We start from the raw sequence: 21,600 nt of genomic DNA on the forward strand, positions 1-21,600 counted from the left end.
GGAGTATGTGAATGGAGCGATATAAAGTCAAACGACCACATAGAACTAATTGCAGGTAAGGTAGATGGCAGACATTCACTGGAAGAATCTTCAGAAGGTGTGTAAGTCCTCCCACAAAAGACGTAGTTTATAGAACCTTCTTTCGATCAGTACGTAAATATTGCTCGTCAGTTTTGGATCCATACTAGATAGAAGACGGAGGAAAAAGTTGAGATCCGAGGACGAGCAGCGCGTTTCGTTAAAAACTTACTAGGTAAGCAAGGAGGTGTCCCTCCTAAGTACATCTCGTCAAGAGTCAATTAAGGAATAATTAGAAAGATCCGAGCTGACACAGAGAAATAATTTGTCTCCACTCACTCCATTTGCAACTGCTACAGGGAAGATGGCAGTACCCTCTGCCACACACTGTAAGGTGGCGTACAAATGTGAAAACAGATTTCATCAGAGAGAGTTCAGTGTTCATGTATCATTTGAATCGCTCAGCCTCTCGTCTACTGACGACCGTTATTGTGTATCACTGCAACAACAGTGGTTAGCACTAAAAAATGTTATTACACTAAGTTGCAAATGTTGTCATTACCAATGTCACAGGGAATTTTTTTCCGTTATTTCACTCACCTGACACGAGAGAATTGAAAGCTTTGTGTTATACTTTCGTTCCATTAGCAAATAAACTGTGGTTCCTTAGACCTGAATTCCTATGAAATGCGGTGCACGTACACATTGTAAGGAAAAGGGAAAACAGGGCAAAAGAGAAAGCAAAGCGAAGAAGACCAACCTCCGTGGCAGACGCAATAAGTGTAAGAGTTCCGTTGTGCATCTGACAGGTTTGCTGTTGCAATACACTTCATGGCACAAATTAAGAAGGCACGTTAATCTCGCACAATGAAGAAGCTGGCCAAGTCAGATAAATTCTCGATCATGCGTAGACTACTAGAGCGCAATCTGCTATTGAAAAAAGAGAGGGAGGAATCTACTGTTGTAGCCATCGAATGAAACTCAAGAATCTAGTCAAAATTGTTATTGCCACTATGCTTCTCCCGTAATACCACTTTTGAGATGGCGCATGATGTATGTATGAATGGTTCCGCTTCGGTAAAAGCACCTTTATTTATGGGCGTAAGGCAGATGAACAATAATCATGTAAAAGCATTTTGGAGAGATGATATAAAAACGTCAGTAGGGAGCTTTACTTTGTCGCCTGAAGCGAATAGTTTTATATCGTTGGTGAATAGGCTGCTTGTTGTCATGCGTTGCCCCAGGAAGCGCTGTGGTAGGAAGATAATAGCGGAGTGTGTTGTGTGTTACGCAACAGTGCCGTTCACCTTTTGATTGAGACTCACTGCGAGCTTGTCATGTCACCGTAAAACACAGCGTTAAAAGGCAACTGATGCCCGTCGAAACGTTCTCACACAGCCCTCCCTCCGTCTTGGGAACCGTGCATGACAAACAATACCGTAATGGACTTTCGACTACACCGATACACATCGTATGAGTCAGTCGAAGCGCTGTGCCGTTATGGACTCTTGCGTGAGAACCGCTCTGCGGAACGAAACCTAACGATGTTCTAGAGAGCACGCTATTCAGTGTCGTAGTCTTGGACATCAGCTAAGGATAGCTTTACCGTAGAGAAAAAAAATGGCTCAAATGGCTCTGAGCACTATGGGACTTAACATCTGAGGTCATCAGTCCCCTAGAACTTAGAACTACTTAAACCTACCTAACCTAAGGACATCACACACATCCATGCCCGAGGCAGGATTCAAATCTGCGACCGTAGCAGTCGCGCGGTTCCGGACTGAAGCGCCTAGAACCGCTCGGCCACCGCGGCCGGCTTACCGTAGAGAAGACAGACAAGAATCAGTAGATTTAACTTCCCCTTGCCACGTACATTACAAGGCACTCGCTTTACTTACTGTCGGTTCATCGTGTTGACCTCAATATCCACAGCTCCTGCTAACTTCTCTCATCTCTCTGCAACTATCGACGGGACATTAAACTCTAATCTTCCCATTTTTTATTGTAACAGGTGACTGACATTTAAAACGGTATTCACAAATACTAGGACAAAGAATCGGCACTAATCTTGATTAGTACCGCCATGTTACGCCAGCCTGGGAAATGTTTAAGCTTTCAGAGCTAGCCAGTATCTTCAATGCCAACTGTATAGAAGTCACAGAAGCCTTTCGAAAAGCAGAAAATCAGTTCGACACCATACCAGTCACAAACTCTTGAAGCGCTTTAAGAAAATCTGGAGACGTTTACACGAATTCCTATCAACACTCTGTATTTAACAAATGTACTTGAATGTCAATTTATACTTGTCCAATTACCGTCGATCGCGTGACGAAACGGGCGAGAACTGGAGGTTAACGATATTTCCATTCCTTACTCATACATATTTGTTTTATGGTTTTCAGATAACTTTATGCTGGGTCATTAACAGAGCCGCCGGCCGGAGTGGCCGTGCGGTTAAAGGCGCTGCAGTCTGGAACCGCGAGACCGCTACGGTCGCAGGTTCGAATCTTGCCTCGGGCATGGATGTTTGTGATGTCCTTAGGTTGGTTAGGTTTAACTAGTTGTAAGTTCTAGGGGACTAATGACCTCAGCAGTTGAGTCTCATAGTGCTCAGAGCCATTAACAGAGCCGTCATTAATCACAACCGAACTAGTTCTACACTAAAGCGCCGAGGAAACTAGTATAGGCATGCATGCGTATTCAAATACAGGGATGTAATCAGGCAGAATACGGCGCTGCAGTCGGCAACGCCTATATAAGCAAACGTCTGGCGCAGTTGTTAGATCGATTACTGCTGCTACAGTGGCAGGTTATCAAGATTTAAGTGAGTTTGAACGTGGTGTTGTAGTCGGCGCATGAGCGATGGGACACGGCATCTCCGAGATAGCGATGATGCAGGGATTTTCCGTACGACCATTTCACTAGTGTACCGTGAATATCAGGAATCCGGTAAAACATCAGATCTCCGACATCGCTGCGGCTGGAAAAAGATCCTGCAAGAACGGGACCAATGATGACTTAAGAGAATCGTTCAACGTGACAGAAGTGCTACACTTCCGCAAATTGCTGCACATTTCAATGTTGAGCAATCAACAAGCGTCAGCGTGCGAACCATTCAACGAATCACCATCGACATGGGCTTTCGGAGCCGAAGGACCACACGTGTACCCTCGATGACAGCACGACACAAAGCTTTAGGCGTCGCCTGCGCCCATCGACTCAGACATTGGACTGTTGATGACTGGAACATGTTGCCTGGTAGCACGTCTCGTTTCAAATTGTATCGAGCGGATGGACTTGTACGGGTATGGAGACAACCACATGAATCCATGGAGCCTGAATGTCAGCATGGGACTGTTCAAGCTGGCGGAGGTTCTGTAATGGTGTGGGGACTGTGCAGTTGGAATGATTTGGGACCCCTGATGCGTCTAGATACGATTCTGACAGTTGACGCGTACGTAAGCATCCTGTCTAATCACCTGCATGCAATCATGTACATTGCGCATTCCGACGGACTTGAGCAATTCCAGCAGGACAATGAGACAAGCCACACGTCCAGAATTGCTACAGAGTCGCTCCAGCAACACTCTTCTCAGTTTGAACACTTTCGCTAGCCACCAATCTCCCCATACATTAACGTCTTATCGATTTATGGCCAGCCCTGCAGGATTCGTGGTGTTAATTCCTTCCAGCACTACTTCAGACTTTAGTAGAGTCCATGACACGTTGGGTTGCGGCACTTCTGCGTGTTCGCTAGGGCCCTACACGGTATTGGCCAGGTGTACCCGTTCCTTTGGAACTTCAATATGTATAGATGCTGATAACAAGCTACTGATGAAAATGAAGACGCTTCAACTATCAATAGAAGGACATTGCACATCAGTCAGGATCATTATTCCGAAATACACAGTTTTCTGGAATAAAGTGGGTGTATGGAAGGATGTAGAAGAAGATGAAATGGGAGATATGATACTGCGTGAAGAGTTTGACAGAGCACTGAAAGACCTGAGTCGAAACAAGGCCCCCGGAGTAGACAATATTCCATTGGAACTACTGACGGCCGTGGGAGAGCCAGTCCTGACAAAACTCTACCATCTGGTGAGCAAGATGTATGAAACAGGCGAAATACCCTCAGACTTCAAGAAGAATATAATAATTCCAATCCCAAAGAAAGCAGGTGTTGACAGATGTGAAAATTACCGAACTATCAGCTTAATAAGTCACAGCTGCAAAATACTAACACGAATTCTTTACAGACGAATGGAAAAACTAGTATAAGCCAACCTCGGGGAAGATCAGTTTGGATTCCGTAGAAACACTGGAACACGTGAGGCAATACTGACCTTACGACTTATCTTAGAAGAAAGATTAAGGAAAGGCAAACCTACGTTTCTAGCATTTGTAGACTTAGAGAAAGCTTTTGACAATGTTGACTGGAATACTCTCTTTCAAATTCTAAAGGTGGCAGGGGTAAAATACAGGGAGCGAAAGGCTATTTACAATTTGTACAGAAAGCAGATGGCAGTTATAAGAGTCGAGGGACATGAAAGGGAAGCAGTGGTTGGGAATGGAGTAAGACAGGGTTGTAGCCTCTCCCCGATGTTGTTCACTCTGTGTATTGAGCAAGCAGTAAAGGAAACAAAAGAAAAATTCGGAGTAGGTATTAAAATTCATGGAGAAGAAATAAAAACTTTGAGGTTCGCCGATGACATTGTAATTCTGTCAGAGACAGCAAAGGACTTGGAAGAGCAGTTGAATGGAATGGACAGTGTCTTGAAAGGAGGATATAAGATGAACATCAACAAAAGCAAAACAAGGATAATGGAATGTAGTCGAATTAAGTCAGGTGATACTGAGGGAATTAGATTAGGAAATGAGGCACTTAAAGTAGTAAAGGAGTTTTGCTATTTGGGGAGCAAAATAACTGATGATGGTCGAAGTAGAGAGGATATAAAATGTAGGCTGGCAATGGCAAGGAAAGCGTTTCTGAAGAAGAGAAATTTGTTAACATCCAGTATTGATTTAAGTGTCACGAAGTCATTTCTGAAAGTATTCGTATGGAGTGTAGCCATGTATGGAAGTGAAACATGGACGATAAATAGTTTGGACAAGAAGAGAATAGAAGCTTTCGAAATGTGGTGCTACAGAAGAATGCTGAAGATTAGATGGGTAGATCACATAACTAATGAGGAAGTATTGAATAGGATTGGGGAGAAGAGAAGTTTGTGGCACAAATTGACCAGAAGAAGGGATCGGTTGGTAGGACATGTTCTGAGGCATCAAGGGATCACCAATTTAGTATTGGAGGGCAGCGTGGAGGGTAAAAATCGTAGAGGGAGACCAAGAGATGAATACACTAAGCAGATTCAGAAGGATGTAGGTTGCAGTAGGTACTGGGAGATGAAAAGGCTTGCACAGGATAGAGTAGCATGGAGAGCTGCATCAAACCAGTCTCAGGACTGAAGACCACAACAACATGAGCAGAACTAGAACCTTAACGTCCACCAGGTTGATACGTCTGTAATTCTTCCCATATAGACTGAAAGGAACTTCTCCCCACAACGGAAAGAATACCCGAAAGAGGCCCCACATAGTCAGTGTTAACGTGGCACTCTGAGTACGGGACGTAATGGTGCAGATTTTAGGTTTTGATAACCCCATGTATTTCTTCCTGTGCGTTTGTCACGGCACTGTTACAGCAGATGAATATAGCGACTGCGGCACTATCGCTCTTTCGCTGAAAGAATTAGTTATTAACCTGTAGTGAAATACACAATACAGCGACTGAATTGAACGTCCAGCTGTGAATGAGTGTCAGTTCTACTGTTTACTCTCTTTTTCGCCTATAATCAGCAATTTAGAGTCCGCAGCTAGTGGTCTTGCGGTAGCGTTCTCCCTTCACGCGCACGGGGTCCCGGGTTCGATTCCCGGCGAGGTCAGGGATTTTCTCTACCTCGTGATGACTGGGTGTTGTGTGTCTTTCATCATCATTTCATCCCCATCGACGCGCAAGTCGCCGAAGTAGCCTCAAATCGAAAGACTTGCACCAGGCGAGCGGTCTACCCGACGGGAGGCCCTCGTCACACGTCATTATTATTATTATAGCTATTTAGAAGGATTTTTTTATTTTAAATATTTTGTTTTTGTAAATAAGATATCTGAATCGAACAGCTCCAATAGCCAAAGAACATACTTCGAGGACAAGTATTCCTGATTACAGATTAAATATATTTTACTGTGTGAATATGCAAGTGTGTTTAGTTTTTCCCAACATTGCAAATAGTTGACTGCGCCAATTATGATACAACTATGTGCCTGTATCGATTTTAAAGTGTATTTAGAATATCTTAACCAAAATGGTTACTTTGGAAAAAATCTACTTCTCCGTAGATACCTCTAAATTTATAGAAAGGCCGATGAGTTTAAATTCTAAAGAAAGTGCCAAGTTTCTGCAATCTCTCTTCAGCTTACAATTTTCTCTGTTTTTCTTCGTGTGTGGTACTCAGAACAGCACATGCTTTCTAGACAAATTAGGAAGCTTGGTTCGTAGCACCTGACTAAAAATTGAGCACCATCATAGGAATGGAATAGATGAGGATAGGGTTGGAAATTCCCCTCATATGGTTTAGCAATCCGAACGGGGTGAACTACAGCCCCACTTTTATTTACCTAATATATTGGTAGCCAGATATACATTGTTTACTTACTTTTTCATCAGAGAAAGGTCACTTTGACAGCTTTAGTATGTGTGTGTCAAGATCAGGAACCGTAAGTGCCAGGTTTATAGCTCTGGTAAGCTCTATGAATTCCACTTTATTTTCATTTCTGAGAACGATTTGTTCATGTGAAAGTGGGACGTTGCACACTAATTTGGACCCTAGTTAATCCTCGAGAAAAGACTAATTATATCGTCCGGAAAAGGAATTAATACACACTACGGCAAGTGAAAATTGCAACACCCGGAAGGTATGGTTTGAATCAATAAAAAAATCAGTGGAACTGTAAAAAAGAGGAAGCATAATATGTTATTAAGTCTGGAGACAGGTGGCGTGCACGTAGATCCAGGAGAACCCTCCTTTGTGTGGCCTGACAGGTCAGAGTTAGGCCACGCTCAGTGGGTGCAGAGCCGTCCAAAGAAGTGGAAACGTGCAAGATACTGCTGGTATGCCTCATCAACATCAACGGAAGCAAAACCAGTATGTGAAATAGATCGAATGAATGACTGGACTCCTTGAAAACGGATTTGTCGCTCTGTGACATAGTGACTCGTACAAAACACCCTGCTACGAAAGTACTGCGTGGATACAGCCAGTGAACGGAAGAGAGTCGTACACAGCGACGAGCAGGTACCTTACCAAACAATGAGACAAAAGCGCAGGATGACCGCCATCTCGTCCGCACGGCTGTCATCGACAGAACAACTCCCACCAAAGTGTTGGCTTGGAGTTGGAGCACTGCAAACAACATGGACAAGTCTGCGTCGACTGTGCTACTGAAGGCTGGATTGTGGAACGCGTACTACTGCGTCGGCTTCCGTAGACAGAAATCAGCAACCTTCATATTGCAATGGACACGTGAACGCCGTCACTCGAGTGCTGATTGGCGAAATGTAGTGTTTTCGGACCAGTCCTGATACAAATTTTTCAGTAGTAATGGCCACGTACGTGTTAGATGTCGCCGTGGTTGACTGCATTGCTGAGCGGTATAGGGGATAAACTCCAACTGTGACTCTGTGGGGCTCAATTAAATGTAACGTACGATATGTCCTCCTCTGTAATGTTGACGATCTGGACATCAGTGACGTTTCAGTTCTCTAGGTATTTTCCCTCCTGCAAGCAATTCCAAATGCCACATTTTAGCAGGACACTGTTCGACTACATGTGGCGAGGAATGTGCGAGCCTTCTCCGAAAAGCGACTTGTAGCACAGATTCCCAGGCTTACATGTTTGCCTGGCACGTCGCTTATTGAACATGCCTTGGATGTAGTCGGCCCACATCTTGTGCGTTCCGGTACACCCTGCAATCACTTTCAATGCATTGTTCACGCGCCTACAAATCACATGGAGCTGTATTTCCAGCAGTTTATCCAGGCCCTCCAACTCCATTCCATGATGTCTGGAGGTTCTGATTGCAACATGTCGCGGCATCACACAGTACTGGATTATCACGTTCAAAGTGCGTCTCAATTCTGTAATTTTAGTCATTTGTGTACTTTCATGTCCCTAACCTGTGTAATAAATTTCGCTGTAATCACGTCTCCTTCTTGGTGTTCCAATTTTCACGAACAGTGCTGTACTAATTACAATGCAACCACTGTCGGCATTGAACCTCTCTGCTGAAATGGATCACCATTGTAAAGATTTGTTTTTACTTAACGGTTTCACAATCTGTGAGATCTTGAAGGACAGAAAACGAGAGGAGATCAGTTTGGTCAGAAAGTCAGCGCTGTAATTTAAATATTATTCGTTGTCAGGCATTTGCTGCAACTTTCATAGCTTTTGTGATACCTTACTAGTTCACGTCCACTATTGTTACACACTGAGGTGACACAGTCATAGGATAGCGGTATGCACGTATTCAGATGTCGCTAGTATCGCGTACACAAGGTATAGTAGGGCAGTGCGTTGGCGAAGCTGTCAGCTTTGCTCAGGTGATTCATGTGGAAAAGTTTCTAACGTGATTATGGCCGCACGACGGGAATACAGACTTTGTATGCGGAATGGTAATTGGAGGTAGAAGCATGAGACATTCAATTTCGGAAATCGTTAGGGATTTCAATATTACGAGAGGCACCGTGTGAAGAATGTGCCGAGAATACCAAATTTCGTACATTACCTCTCACCACAGACAACGCAGTGGCCGACGGCCTTTACTTAACAACCGTAGCGTTTGCATAGAGTCGTCAGTGCTAATAGACAAGCACTACTGCTTGAAATAACCGCAGAAATCAATATGGAGCGCACGACGAATGTATACGTTAGGACAAGCGGCGAAATTGGGCGTTAATGGGCTAAGTTTGGAAAACTGTGGCCTGGTCAGATGAGTCCCGAATTCAGTTGATAAGAGCTGATGTTAAGGTAAGAGCCGCGAGTGTGGCGCCAACCCCACGAAGCCATGGACCCATGTTCTCAACAAGGAAGTGTACAAGTTGGCGTGGCTCCACAATAATGTGGGCTATGTTTATATAAAATGGTGTGGGTCCTCTGGTTCGACTGAGTGGGACTGGAAATGGTTATGTTCGGCTGATGGCAGACCATTTGCTGCCTTTCATGGACTTCGTATTTCCAAACAACGATAGAATCTTTATGGATCACAATGCACCATGCCACCAGGACAGATTTGTTCACGATTGGTTTGAAGAATATTCTGGACATTTCGAGGAAATGATTGGCCACCAAGGTCGTCCAACACGAATCCCTTCGAACATTTATGGGACCTAATGGAGAGGTCAGTTCGTGCACAAAATCCCGCACCGGCAAAACTGTCGTAACTATAGATTCAGCATGGCTCTCTATTTCTGCAGGGGATTTCCAACGAATTCTTGAGTTCATGTCACGTAGCGCTGTTGCACTCCGCCGTGCAAAAGGAGGATCGACAAGAGCTTAGGCGGTATGCCATTACCTCCGTCACCTGAGTGAACACTACGATTTCAGGCACATTATAAAGCCAAACAATGCTTTCTGCTAGGCTAGAAAACACGTACTTCTTGATCGATTTGCCTTTTTCAGATTGAACGCCACAATGTCCTGTCGGTGGGTCGGCCGGGGGGGGGGGGGGGGGGGAGGGGGGGGGGAGAGGCGGGGGGTGTCCGCACATCGCTGGGGACACACTGGAAAGTATATATTCTAGCAATAAAAAGAAACATGTCCTATGGCTTTGTTACGTCGGAAGACCGGAATACTTGTTCAGCCATACGAATGGAAAATATTTCTTTCTCCTCGCACGTAGTCTCCTTTCCTCCCATCCCAGGAAAATGAGGATAAAGGAGAAAATAATTTATAAATTTTTGGAACTGGAGAAACACTCAGAGGATATGTTTTAAGAAATTAGTGGATCAACATGCCCCTCCCCCACTTCTAATTCATTTTTTAACTTTCTTCAATTTTTACCAAAAAGGTTCATATTTCTAATATATATATATATATATATATATATATATATATATATATATATATGTGCGTGTGCGTGTGCGCGCGTGTGCGCGCGTGCGCGCGTGCGCGCGTGCGCGCGTGCGCGCGTGTGCGTGCGCGCGCAGAAATATTTCTAGCGAAGTATTACGCAAGATAACCGTTTTCGAGAAATTCCATCTGGAAGATTAGAACACCCTCAGCATATGAGTTTGCCATAATTTTCCTCTTCGATTTTCGTTCAGTTAAACCTTTCTTCTGTTTCTCCAGAACTACTTGCCTTTTATACATTGAGAAACATAGATGTAGCACATAAATGTTACTACTAAAATCTGGAGGTAACAAGACCGATAGTAAAATTCCTTTTAAAATTGACATTTATTGAGTCAGGAAAATTCTGCTATACAGTCTTTTGTTCGGTATTATGCACCTTAACATTTTCATTGGAATCAGAATTATTTGTTACGAGGATTAGAAATTATTGTAAAATTAATTAGCAGTTACTGTCTTTATAATACACTCGTAGTCATCGTCTATACAACAGCTATGCAACTAAAATACCGCAATATCTGCTGAACAAATATGCTGTTGTATACAATTATTTACATCCTCCAAATCTTCTATCAAATCACCGCGCGTCACATTGAGGCAGCTTTGTCCCCGACAGCTTTTACACGTTGTTTAGCAGCGTAAGTCAGACATCATCATACACTTCCTTCCACAACCTTAGGTACAGCCTCATGAGATCACTAGAAACATCTTGTCCGGAGCTGGTGGTCGTTTGATGTGAATTTGAGAGAGGATGAATGGGATTCCTGCCAGACCTAGTTTCTCTGGTCCAAGCTGTTCCCCAACCACAGCCTAAGTTTAAGAAATACTCGGTAGGACTGTGGACATGTTGCATCAATAGACGGTGCAAACGAAGGAGTATGACAACATTGGTTGCCTAACCTACAAGTACAGTAAAATAATGAAAAATGGAGTCATGTAAGGTCTTCTCACCGGGACTTTCCTGTTTTTCTGTAGAGAGAGAAAATTAATTTTTCTCCTGCTTTTGCAGTGACCTCAGGTGACGAAGTTTGATCACTGAAAATTCGTGCAATATTATGAATATACAGGGATCGGTTGACTAGATGGAAAGCCTGCAACTTCCCTTCAGCAAACACAGCTTAAGTGCTGTCTCAATCATTTGCTGCTTGAAGAAATAGAATTGACTGCTTGTAAAATGGTTAGTTAGAGCTTTCATGGTAACTGTACCTCTTTCTGGATGACTCTCATTGAATTTCTGCGGTAAGTCATGCAGTGAAAATTGACATTTCTCTGAAGAATCCACAAAGTGGCATACATTTTGAAAAGCAGCATCAAAGTTTGTATCATGAGGGCCCACCTCTTTTTCGAACAGAGGAATAGTTCGACGTAAATTTATCATAGCAATACTGATGACAACTGGCATCTAAAACTACTAGACACGAAACACTGTTGATGCGTTTGGCAGCCTTTCTACCGAAATCATCAATGCATTTCTCTGCTTTCGCAAGCAGTGCGTGTTTCGGAGTTAAAGAACAAACTTTTAAAGCTCCATGACGTTTTTTGGAGTAGTTTTTCCCTTCACCCTCTAAATCACATTTTAGCACAGTTGAAACAGCCTAATGAAATTGAACGGATGAGACGAAAATGATCTCAAACTTTTATGATCTACTTGTGCAGCTTTCCGGTTAACTAGATGCCTTACATTACGTTGCTTAATACATTTACGTCGACGTACCTTAGGTACTTCAGGCATTCCAACGATTTGTAGCAGAGTATGAGACTCATCCATCCGTTCCTTGCCGACACGTAGCAAAATTTCCAGTCTCTTTGTCAGTTTTGATGCATCTCGTTTCAAAACAGATTTACCGCAAATAAAACAGGTGGTACGGCCCAGCAGTTTTCTTCTCCCAGTGAACAGAGAAGAAAAGAAGAACAAACAAAATGTTCAAATGTGTGTGAAATCTTATGGGACTTAACTGCTAAGGTCATGAGTCCCTAAGCTTACACACTACTTAACCTAAATTATCCTAAGAACGAACACACACACACACACACACACACACACACACACACACACACACACACCCATGCCCGAGGGAGGACTCGAACCTCCGCCGGGACCAGCCGCACAGTCCATGACTGCAGCGTCCACAGACCACTCGGCTAATCCCGCGCAGCACACAATGGAACAAACTGTCTTGCATGGCTCTAACAAGTTCACGACAAACTCATCTAAGCTAGTCACGTATAGGGAGAAACGCTAGCGACTGTGCTGTGGAACGGTGAGTGAAAGGGAAGGGGAACTGAATATTTCCATATATTTACACTTTTCATTTAAATAGCTGACTAAGCAACAAAACCTGCAAAAATTATGCATTAACAGTATCCTATACCAACTCCTGTATCTCAAACTGTTCGTCTCACATAAAATAAGCACAGAACCATTTTTGTCTAAAATTTAAAGAAAAATATTTTTTGTAATCACAGCTCTCAACTAAAAATGAAATTTTGTGCAAAAATAAAAAAAAGGAAGAAACTAACTTACGGTTGTGGGGGGGGAGGGGGGGAGAGGGAAAGAGGACTTCGCATTCTCCCTACGGGAGCGGAGTGGAGAAGCGAGGTTTTATGTTTCTCACCATTAGGCCTACACCCCATGAGCATTTTCCCACAGTTTTAAAACTTTATAAATTATTTTCCCCATTTGTTGATTTATTGACAAACTTGTCTGGGATTTCAATGACACGAGAGAGTTAAGTGTTTGTGTGTTGTAGTGCGCGAATTACACTTAGAAATTAGTGAGGCAATCTGGGGATTTACCTCAGAACTCAATAAGTGTGAATCAGATTAAAGGATTCGATTTTTCCGGTTATTAAGCGCATCCAGTTCCCAACGAGAAAGTGGTGGGGTTAAAAGAGGGGAATCACTACTCGTAACTAAGTCGAAACGTGGTTACTGATCGTGATGAACATCAACAATTCTTCCGACAAACCCGCCAGTCTTTTGCGAACACAATGCTGAGTGTTTGTGGGAGATTTAATCCTCCATTATAGATGACATTTCACTGCTTGACGAAAGGCATTACCTCCATTCTGCGACGAACAGTAATTACTCAAAAATATATGCAGTTGTCCTATTTACGTTTTCGCTCAGTGTATCCGCTGTTTGGATGACCTGTATATTTTGCTACATAGGGTAAAAATCTTTTATGCGGAGCACACTTTACATTTTCTAAAACCTGTGACAAATAAGAGAGATTTAAAAAAATTACGTCTTTGTTCACAGTTTTTCCTTTCGTATTTTAAAAATATGATCGTGAAGCACGTGTCCAACCAAGGAAGGCAGCTGAGAACACCTGAGCGGCAAAACAAGCGTAATTTGAAGTGCATTATGCAATTCTCTGATCGATTAGCTGAGGGTGATAAAGATAAGTAGATATGATACAATGATAAGATTCAATTAAGAGTATTTCCGTGACAACTTACATGTAGTTTAATTTTTGTCTTCTTCTAACACTAGTTAATCTCGACTCAGTGGCGAGACAATGAACCGAATACATTACAACTAATTTCTGACCAGATTTCACCAGTATCATTTTATGTCGTTGCATTTTCATTTTTTTCTGATACATACTCTGATTTCATTTCAGTGCACTCAGTTCCCTTGAGACGATTAATTGCAGTGGCACAAGAGCCTGGCTGAAAGCTCGGTCCAGCCACACTAATATTAACATTCAACTGTGTTCATTGCTCCTTTTCTTCAAAGATTCTTGTTTGACACTGTGGTACTTCGGAACGTATCTTCATAATCACAAGGTATCTGTTGTGAATCCATCGTAAAATTTTCTTATGAATCAGTACTGAGAATGTTACGTACCTATTGTAGAATGTGTAATTTAGCCCTATAGGAGGAAGTCAAATGAAAACGAGACAGATTGAAACAAAAGTAAGTAAACTGTTTATTGTTTCAAAAGTAAACGCCGTGTTAGTATATTTATCCTACTGTGAGACAGGGCCTTCATGGAAAAATATTTGGTGTTGCCTACGGAACCGCGATTGTACCCAGACGTACCGCTGTCCGTCCGAAGCAAATGGACGGCCGCAAATGCCGTTCTGAAGGGCTCCAAAAATATTGAAATGCCGTGTGGGCGGCCCCACATGTTGCCAAGATTGTTTAGACTACGCTCCAAAAGTTTCGCTAATAAGTCCTTACACATCACCCATACAGTCCTGACGTTTACCCATGCAGTTTCCCTATTTTTGGAGACCTGAAGAAGGAAATTCGTGGCCTTTGATTTGCTTCCGACAAACAGGTGCTTGCCTGGGTATTATTATGGTTCGGCAGGAAAATGCGAAGTTTTTCCATGAAGGCATTTATCGTCTTGTCTCAGTGCGATGTATGTATTAACAGTTACTTTTGAAACAATAAACAATTTCCTCGCTTTTTCCTTCTGCTTCCTTTTCATTTGACTACTTATATTTACCGCAAGCTGTGACACAACGTTGTCCCACTGTCAAGTGCTATAAAATAAGTGAACACAAATCAATATATCGTAATACTACACAAACCATGTAAATATTTATATTGTCCTGTAGTATAACGTACCTCTAAGTATCTATGCCATCACGCGCCGTCAAAACTAAAGTAAACCAGGAGCAAACATGCATTATCAACATAAAACTCTTCGTTGAACATCATGTTGGCGTATAACGGTCTCAAAAAGCTCAGTTGTAAACTGAAGCTAGCTGCTTTGACCTATCAAAGACGGTATTATTTTGTAGCGTACACTGATCAGCTGGAACATTATTACCTCCTACCTAATAGGCAATATGTCTACCTTTAGCAGGGATAACAGCGGCGACGCATCATGGTATGGAAGCAACGAGGCCTTGGTAAGGTCGCTGGAGGGAGATGGCATCATTTATGCAAAAACCAGTCACCTAATTTACGTACATTTTGGGGAGGGGAGTAGCCTACTCACGCTGTAGTAAATTCACATCAGTCTTTCCATTATGTGCCAACCAGTCCGCTGTAACTAGCTCTGACGTCATAAATGTTGCGCAATACTTTAAAAATTAAGCAAATAACCTAAAATGTTTCTAGCATGTCAGGAATAATACTAAATTAATATGTGTTGAATATCAGTTCGATAACTTTAGCCATTTTCGAAATTTGGACGTTTTTCTGTAAAAATCATTGGCGCAACAGAAAAGAGCTAGAGTGTTAAAAATCTATATGTAGATTCATCTTGCATAATAATTTAATAAAAACAGTACTTTGGATTTTACAAATTAAAATTTTAGTGGAAATTAATGATTTTCTGGTTTTCGTCTCAAAACTTAAGGAAGCAAGATAGATTAAGTAGGCTAATAAATGAGGCTAGGATGTTTATATTTAAGTAGGTTGGAGATCCGCTTTAACTATAAAGATGTGAAAAGTTTCATTTGAATACCTATAAAACTATAGCTATAGCGTATCTCCAAAGGGCCAGTTCAGAGCTCGTCTACTGCGTGCAGTGTAATTAAATTAATTCTCTCGCCCAAAATATTTAACTTAGCCACGTCAAAATTTTATTATCAATACTTACCTGCGTGCTGAATGCACATTTAAATTAAGAGCTTCATCGGCCATAAGCAAAAGAAGCTATGATTTATTCGGTAACTTAAAGTGGTGCATTACTAGCCCAGCGGCTAGTCGGGAGAGCCGATTTGATCAGGCGTTCCCTTAGCCGTCCGCACCGCGGCTTTATATATAAGAACGCTGCGCGAGGAAGGCAAGGCTCCAGTTCTCTCCAGACGCTGAATAGCACGCCATCTGTGTCGGGAGTCGCGTCGCGTCGGTATCATTGCTACAAAGTACAAACAGCCTCAGATGCCGTATTATGTTACTCGGGATACGCGTAACCATGAAATCATTTTCGAGTGAAGTGTTAATTCTGGGATTACTTTCATTATCGATCTTCAGTTTGCGTATTGTCGTATTTTCACGTGCCGCCGCGGGACAAACATTCTACCATTATTTAGCGTGGTGTTTGATAAACCTAAACATCAAATTATGGAGAGCATTCATTTAAACAGTAAATTCGGACAATTATAGTGGCATCAGCGCATTAGACTCTTAACTGCTCTGTTAGATTGTGTGGATTTTTTTTTTTTTTTCCATCTGTGACTTTCAGAATCAGAATATACTCAACTATTTTAGAAAATCGTTTTTGATTATGAATCCCAGACAATCTCCTAATTCCTCAGAGCTATAAGCTGCAGCCATAAGTGTGTTTCTCAGATGAAGTGGGCACTAGGAATTCTAATTACAGGCTTCACGTTTTGCTACTCACTTTCTGGTTGCCAATATTGTAGTTAGAAAGCCAGTGTTGAGAACGGCAAAAGACAGCATAAACAATAGGAACATTTAAAAACAATAATTCCACCCGCCGCCGCACATACGGTTAATTGGCCAGGAAATGCAGTGTTTCTACATTCTAACATAATTATATAACAGCAATAATATTTCCAACCTGCCGCCCCACAGCCACGCTCAATTATATCCTAGATGTGTTCCACCGGTTCGGATCAGGCCAGTTTGGGGGGGGGGGGGGGGGGCAGCACGTCAATTTGAACTCGCCACTGTGTTCCTCGAGCCACTCCACCACACTTCTGGCCTTGTGCCATGGCGCATTATCTTGTTGAAAATGCCACTGCCGTCGGGAAACACGATCGTCATGAAGGTGGTGTACATGGTGTGCAACCTGTGTACGATACTTTCTGGCCGGTATGATGCCTTCCACGAGCTCCACTGGACCCATGGATGCGCACGTGAATGTATCCCACAGCGTAGTTGAGCCGCCTCCAGCTTGTGTCCGTCCCGCAGTGCAGGTATCACGGAGCTGCTCCTCGCCAATTTGCAGGATGTAGAAATTATTGGCATTCATCAGACATGTAACGGTCTATCACTGCGCCAACGTCCAGTGCCGACGCCCACGTGTACGTTTCAGTCGTAGTTGACGATGTCGTGTTGGCACATGCGTAGGTCGTCGGCTGCAAAGGCCCGTCGTTAGGAGCGTTCGGTGCAATGTATGTTCAGACATACTTTTACTCTGCCCAGCGTTAAAGTCTGATGTTAGTTCTGCCACAGTTCGCAGTCTATCCTGTTTAACCGGTCTGCCCAACCGACGACATCTGTAACGAGGGGGGCCGTCGAACTACACTACGTCTGGGCGTGCTTTCGCCTTGGTTTCGCCACGTGTTGAAGACACGCAACACACCACTCCCCGAACATCCGACACGTTGTGCAGTTTCCGAAATGCTCGCGCCGAACTTCCTGGCCATCACAATCTGCCCTCGGTCAAAGATAGATCTCGCACCTTCCCCATTCTACACACGGACAGCATGCTCACTGATACTAGATGCAGTTTGCGTGTGTCTGACCAGCAATCATTCGTCGCCAGGTGACGCTGCTATAGCCTGGACGGGTTTACATCAATACTGGGTCGGTGATCATAATGTTCTGGCTGATGAGTGTATACTTTGTCCCCCACCGATGGTTCTGTCAACAGCAAAATGTTTGAACGTCGTATGTCAGTCCCAGCTAATGCTAAAAACCAGTAATGCACTTATGATGCAAGGTGTGCATCCATAGAGGATAACCAACAGGAAACATTAAAATTTAACGTTAGTTCAAAAAATGGTTCAAATTGCACTGAGCACTATGGGACTTAACATCTGAGGTCATCAGTCCCCTAGAATCTAGAACTACTTAAACCTAACTAACCTAAGGACATCACACACACCCATGCCCGAGGCAGGATTCGAACCTGCAACCGTAGCGGTCGCGCTGTTCCAAACTGAAGCGCCTAGAACCGCTCGGCCACACAGGGCGGCATTTAACGTTGGTAAGAGAAATAATTTGGTGGTTACTTCTCAAGGAGGATATCGCTAAAGTCCGCCCAGATATGCCCCTTGGACACCTCTGTCGCCTTATTTAATACGTTCACGCACTCTTCTCTAGAAGCGCAAGAAAATTTCTGCCTTACATCTGACAGCCACACTTTTTCTTGGAGGTGCAATACATTTATGCTGTCTGTCGTCCTACCCAACGAATGTTGTTCATTCTTGAGGTGCTAAGCCAGCGCCAATGAGCTACTCTATTATTATGCTCTTTAAACATCCTGACACTTTACTTCATGGACTCTCGCTTTTCTCATCCGATTCTGACCTGTACCAATCTTATGCTTCTGCCTCTGCTTCCTGTTGGTTGCCTGCCCTGAATACAATTTTAACCCTCTGTTTTCGAATTAATCTCGCCGGTTTATATGAGATTTCCCCCAATATGGCACGAATATATTTCTTCCGATTTTTCTCGCTTTGTTAGTTTCTATGTCTTACCGCTGCATCTATCCCATCTATTAAACCCGTGTCAAAACCACTTTCTGCCGTCATTGATCTATGTGTTTTCATTTGTTCATCCTCGTTCTTTGGGCTTACTGGGGTGGAATTAGCCCTACGTACTGTTCCCTGGAGAAAGTTATTTTAACTTTGGAGCTCAGGAGATCTTACCAGTTACTGCACCTGTGAATGTGGGTTTCCTACATACTCTTATCTCAAGCTTGTTGTCCTTATTCTCGATCCTCAAATCAAGCGTGAGGTAGGAGTGTAATATACTCCTATCTCAATAGTTCACATGTGCAGCTGCCTTATTTACAACTGTCAGCTATGTGAGAGTGTTGTGTCTCAACATGAGGTGTTCATTAAGGAGTTTTTTGTTCGACAATAAATATTTACTGCTGGCCTTTTATTTCTGGCTGGGTCTCATGGCATGGAAGCTGTTAGATCTCTTATGTTACAACACAATACACGAGTAGATGTTCACATGGTTGTTAGTATATGCAGTACTGCTGTGTTTTTCTTTGTGTTTCCTTGTTTTACAATACTTGATAATGGGGAACTTAGTCTTGCACATGCTTTGGTAAATATATGATTTATTTTTTCTTGTATATTGTCACTGTTTGTATTTTTGAGTCACATTACGGTGAACCTTGGGCTAAGGTACCCATATTCTCTTTCCTATTATACCTGTGATCTGAGAATGACGTGTAACAAATGTAGCTGATTATCCAAACATGCCAAGTGAACCAGACAATGGCTTTCTTGATTATGAGTACAGGCGGAATGGTCACGGCTCCCTGAGCCGTCTAGTCTTCAGCTTAAAAGAAAAGGATGTGTAGAAAATAATATTGTTGGTCCGAAATATGTCGAAATATGTGGAAATTATCACGTCGAAGGGTTGGACTGGAAGAACGAAACAACACTGAGGTTAGGACGTTTCACTGTATTAGGTTTCCAATTTCGAGTCTCAGTGGAGTGTCTCGACCTTCCCCAAAATCTACAAAAGACAATGCATTTTTGAAAGTAGGAGTGAGCAGATTCTTTTGCAAATGAGCCAAGAAACGTAGATATTGACAAGACATTAGTTCGTCAACAAAGTTGTTTCTATGTGTTAGAAGATCAAACTGCGGAAACAAATATATTACTGCGTTCTATGGCTTACTTTAGTTTTAAATACAAAAAGGGTAATGATTGTGTTTTTTTGTAATACACATTTCATTTTACGCTAACGTATTTGTCTTCTGTATATTTACGGAACTTCACAGAAACTCGCTTTGAAGAAAATCGGAAAGTGTATATTGCACCTGTTATGAACACACTCAAATCCACCACTGGTTCAGCAGACGCAGATCCATCAGGAGAAGAAAGTGCGTATACAATGACTGACAGGATAACGTGTTCCTCACTCCATCCATACTAAACGATGGCCAGAAGCACTCATTTAACTCTTACCCGGAATCCATTTTACGGAAGTCTAATTCCGGGAGACCAGTCTTCCGGTTTGAGGCAGCCCCCCAGGACTACCTCTCCTGTTGAAACCCTTCTTATCGGAGCAGCACTTACAACCAACGTTGTCTATCCTTTGTTGAATATGTTTCCATCTTTGGCGTCTCTCACAATTTATATCTTTTACGGTTCCCTCCAGTACTACGGAAGCTGCTCCCCGTCGTAATACAATCCCCATCACCCTGCCCCTCTTTTTCCACATTCCTTTCCTTTTGGAATCTGCGGACGAAACATTTATCCAGCAATTAATGTCCAGTGCTACTCATATTTCTCGTCGACTAACGACTTTGGGTGAAACACTGTAATCCAGCACCGTTGTGGGTGTGAGGCAACTGTACGCGGTGACGAGGTCTATGTTCTGAATGAATACAATTTCATTCTGTCTTTATTATGACAACTTCTAACCATTCTCAGGCAGTATTATTCACACAACGTAGCACTCCGTCTTCAGGCCACAAGTGGCCCATCGGGACCATCCGACCGCCGTGTCATCCTCAGCTGAGGATGTGCATATGAGGGGCGTGTGGTCAGCACACCGCTCTCCCATTCGTTATGATGGTTTTCTGTGGCCGGAGCCGCTGCTATTCGGTCGAATAGCTCCTTAATTGGCATTACGAGTCTGAGTGCACCCAGATAAATGGCAACAGCGCATGGCGGCCCGGATGGTCACCCATTCAAGTGCTGGCCACGCCCGACAGCGCCCAACTTCGGTGATCTGACGGGAACCTGTGTATCCACTGCGACAAGACCGTTGCCTACATAACATAGCAATTGAAACACGTATGTTGTGTGGCGGCGATGGCAAGGCATTGCAGAGTCTCTGACCAGAGAGCTATTTGTCGTTCTTAGTCTGCGCTTGACCGCGCGAGAGTTCAGTTCTGTGGCAGTCGAGTTACGAGACAGTTCAGTTGCGGGTTAGCAGTTGTGTGTGAGCAGTCGGCGGGCGTCGACATGGCATTCTGGTCAAGATTCAGGACGAGGTATATTACTTTAAATAAGGTAATGAAGCAGCATTGCGCTCAGCTAATGATGTAAATTAACTGTAACTAATTTGTCCAAGAATCGCCCCAATAATAATTTTGTTTTCAAAGCAATTTTTTAACAAGGAATCCTTTAATGAAAGAAACATTTCCCTTGCTATTCCTTAAAGAAAAGTTTCCCTTAAATTCAAAATTTTTGCAATGAATTTCCTCCAAGCTATGGCGAAACATGAGAGCAGATGCAGTTTTACTAAGGTAAGAATTACAGTTTAATTAGTGAACAGGGCCTAAGATCGACATTTCGGTCTATTTGTGTTTTCATTGTCACTGAGATTTTATTATCACTGAATTGATTTTCATTTTTTGTGAGGAACTTATACTTGGGTCAGATAGCTAGTTTTCATTTAATTGTTACTGTCTTTAAATTTATTTGCTGGGAGGTTACATTAAGTTGTATTCTAGTTAACATTCAATTATTGTGTTTCAAAATTTCTCTGGGGAGCTTACACCTAGCTCTAGGTCCATTTACATTTGAGTAATATCCTTTCATTTTTGTGGGGA

At 42.8% G+C, this 21,600-nt stretch overlaps 1 protein-coding gene across 1 annotated transcript in view; it reads right to left on the minus strand.

The window, feature by feature from the left end:
• LOC126419020 (lysosome membrane protein 2-like) overlaps window positions 1–21,600 on the minus strand; it is a 415,667-nt gene that overhangs the window by 202,898 nt on the left and 191,169 nt on the right. The gene's annotated exons all lie outside the window — the stretch shown is intronic.

Source organism: Schistocerca serialis, chromosome 9 (assembly GCF_023864345.2).
Source record: "Schistocerca serialis cubense isolate TAMUIC-IGC-003099 chromosome 9, iqSchSeri2.2, whole genome shotgun sequence".
NCBI lineage: Eukaryota > Metazoa > Arthropoda > Insecta > Orthoptera > Acrididae > Schistocerca > Schistocerca serialis.